The following is a 3,460-nucleotide window of genomic DNA, read 5'->3' on the forward strand; positions in this document are numbered from 1 at the left end:
AAAACGAACCTTTTCAATTTAGAGTTAATGTTTTTTTTTCTTTCTCTAATACACTTTTTGAATCTGAATTGAAGTCTGTACATACACTACTACAGTGCTGTCTGTAAGTTGAACCCATATTTTCTTTTTCTCTCTGTCAACTATAGAACTCCTCACTCAAAAAGACCAGTAAACTGATTTTTGTAGTTCACTCAAGTTCACTGAGCAAGGAATTTCATCAAAATTCCCTTCATCTTGCTTGCTGGCTTACTGTGGTGAAACCATTGACAACATCTTGAAGTTTCAGAACTTGTTTTATAATTGCTGTTAGACCTACCATCTCTGTGCTGTTTGGTGTGTTGTAAAATGAGTTTATTAGGTTGTAGTGTGGGATGCAGTTGAGGAGATCCAAAATAAAGTGTTGGAGTGACTCAGACTGCAGCAGCTGGAGAACTTCCTTTAGGTGATGGCAAATGCACTGGGACTTGTAGTGGAAAAAACTTTGAAGGAGTAAGCTGTGCATTTTTGTAATAAAATTGCTAAAAACTTGAGTTTGAGTGGGGAAAAAAAAGTATTTTATTTGTTCTTGAATAGAATCCAATTATATTATCGATTAAGACAAACTAAAAACCATTTAGGATGGTGCCTCTTTATGACATAGGATAGTAATTTGCAAAGGAGAAAGCAACTTCTAACTGAGCAGCTTGAAATATTTCATTATTTTGGATAGCTACAGGTGTGGTTTTAAACAACAACAAAAAAATCCCTTAAACATCCTTAAAAATTGTTTACTGAAAGAAGTCTCACATATCAATACCCTACTGCAATACAGAACATAAAAAAAAAAGCCCTCGTAATTTCTGAAGTTAAACAATGCCAGGTTGCACTGTAGATCCTGGCGTTTTTATTCTTTTCTTGCGTAAATGTGAGCTGTCAGCATGTGGGGGAGGATTTGCAGCTAAATGAAGCCAATTTTGTAAAAGCCTAATTAGATGGAATGAAAAATTTGAGTAATGGAATAAATTGGTACCTCTTTGTTAGCAAGAGGTACGCAAGGAAAAATCTGGCTGCAGTTTAAAGAACAGTTGGATTTAGCTCTAAAGGAGAATGCATACATTCACACATAATTAAATACAGCATTCAAATCAGTAGAAGAAAGGCTCAGTCAGATTGCATGAGGACAGCTTGAAGTGAATGGAGTTATTTCTTGGGTTGAAGCAGTGAAGAGGCTTTGGGTGAAGTTTTTACTAAGGAGAGAGAGTGTTGATTGTTTGTAGTCTACAAACCCTTCAGAGGTCATAGGGTTAAAAAAGCTTCAGAGGAAACTGCTCAAACAGCACAGAATCTGATTGCTGAAGGAATACTGAATGAGTTTCTGTGCATCTCTGTTAAAGTTGGTGCTATTCTTCTAAAGAACATTAATTAGAGGTAATTACAGCAAAGATGTAGTGATGCTCAGGTGGGAAATCTATGGGTAGAAGAAACCAGGTTTCAGCTTTGAGATGGCTGCAAAGTGACTGTCACTATTTGTTGAACAGACCCAGTTATAACATATTAAGGAAGTGTATTGTGGAACACATTGTAGGGGAGTTGACAGCGGTGGAATAATGAACTTCCTTCTTTGGGAGAGGATTCAAGACAAAATGGAATTACATTTCCTGTGGTTTAGATTGTTCTTTTATTGGATCACTTTGTTTTGGCATAGCCGCTCAGGGCTGAGATAACAATGTTTTTTAGAGTGTTGAGAGAGCACAGAGCCCAGCTGCTTTCTTCTAGAAAATGTAAAACTAAAGACAGTTTTCGAAATCCATCTTCTCACCGGCTTGATTTTTTTTTTTTCTGCCTTTTCAGTTCCTCTGCTTATATAAACATATTTCCTTCAAGCAAAGGGTTCCAGTGCCGACTGTAAAAATGAAGGGGCTGGAATTCTGTCTGAATAATCTGCTGTCTTTGAATCTTAATGCTTCCTCACTTTGATTTGGGAATAACTAGAATTACTGGGAAAAACTGGCTTAGCAACAGTAGTCTTGCCATTCTTGTTTGAGAAAACTCCTGTGCCTCGAGTGGGTGCAGGGAAATAACAGGAGTTCTCAGGCAGAGTAGGTCCAATACTGATTTCTTTACTTTGGAGATGAGAAGGAAGATTTTTGAATAACAGGTCTCTGAAACAAGGATGGATGGGAAAGTGAATGGAACTTTTATGACTGTCAAGCTTTCAACTTCACTGAGGTGTTCGAAGTGGTGTTTAATTAACAATGTCTGTTGTGGGAAAATAGGGCAAGTTGGTATAGGAGACAAGAGAAACACATTTTTTTTCTGAGCTGTTTGCGTGAGGATGTACAAAACGCATGCAGGGGTAGAAATAAGACGACAGGAAATCAGAGATAAAGTTGAGTGTTCCTTTTTGAGATAACATCGGCGCAGTATAACCACACACTCTGTTACAGTGTAGTGTTTCTGACAACATCTACCATGGTTTCCTTGTACATCTCTCTTGACAATTGCTCTAAAAATGTAGATCTTACAATTACCATAGCATTCTGCTGCTAGACCATCCCACCTGTGCAGAGCTGAGTGTTTCTGTTTCTTATTTCTTTTAGCAGTCAATTAAATTCAAACATGGTTATTATAATAATATAAATAGCTATATTATTATAAAATAAGTTATAATTATGCATGCAGACTCTTTGAAGGTGGAGATGTTAGCTGTATACAGCTGTCTGTGACATCAACACCAGAGTGGGTGCACAGTTTTCAGTTTGACTTTCTTTTGAAGAATAAGGCATTTGGCATGGTGCTCATAACACTTGCTTCAGTTCTTATTTTATTCTTCAGAGCAGAATATCACAGAATCACTGAAGTTAGAAAAGACCACTAAAATCATCAGCTGGCAACCCATCACCACCTTGCCCGCTAATGATGTCCCAGAGTGCCACATCTCCATGGTTCTTGAGCACTTCCAGGGGTGGTGACTCCACCACTTCCCTGGGCAGCCTGTTTGAATACTTCTTGATGGTGTTATCATTGTTGTTTCTTATTGATGTGGGGTGGCTGTTTTTTCTAAAGACTGAGCTGTTGGTACATTTGTCACACTGGTTGCAAATTTTAATCTTTGCGTAGCAGGAATAGATGAACCACACCATATGAGGGATTGTGTGATGGAGAACCTCACGGTTTGAGAAACTACTTTCTGACTTTCCTCTTCCACCTAATTTTTCAGGCGGCAGACCGTTACAAGCACTCCTTGCTGGATTGAACTCCATCTGAACGGACCTCTACAATGGCTGGACAAAGTATTGACTCAGATGGGCTCCCCTTCAGTACGCTGCTCCAGCATGTCGTAAAACTCCTTCCTCTGCTACCAGTGGGCTAAATACTAAGACCTATCAACAGACTTCATAGAAAAGCTCGTCTATCGTAGTATTTGTGTGTGGTCCTCATGAACTCTTTACTATCCAAAAAAAGCTTTTTTTTTTTTTTT

At 38.4% G+C, this 3,460-nt stretch overlaps 1 protein-coding gene across 5 annotated transcripts in view; it reads left to right on the forward strand.

Moving 5' to 3' along the window:
- The window catches only part of SMAD2 (SMAD family member 2), a 201,177-nt gene that overhangs the window by 189,116 nt on the left and 8,601 nt on the right, over window positions 1-3,460 (forward strand). The gene's annotated exons all lie outside the window — the stretch shown is intronic.

Source organism: Meleagris gallopavo, chromosome Z, assembly GCF_000146605.3.
Source record: "Meleagris gallopavo isolate NT-WF06-2002-E0010 breed Aviagen turkey brand Nicholas breeding stock chromosome Z, Turkey_5.1, whole genome shotgun sequence".
Classification (NCBI taxonomy): Eukaryota; Metazoa; Chordata; class Aves; order Galliformes; family Phasianidae; genus Meleagris; species Meleagris gallopavo.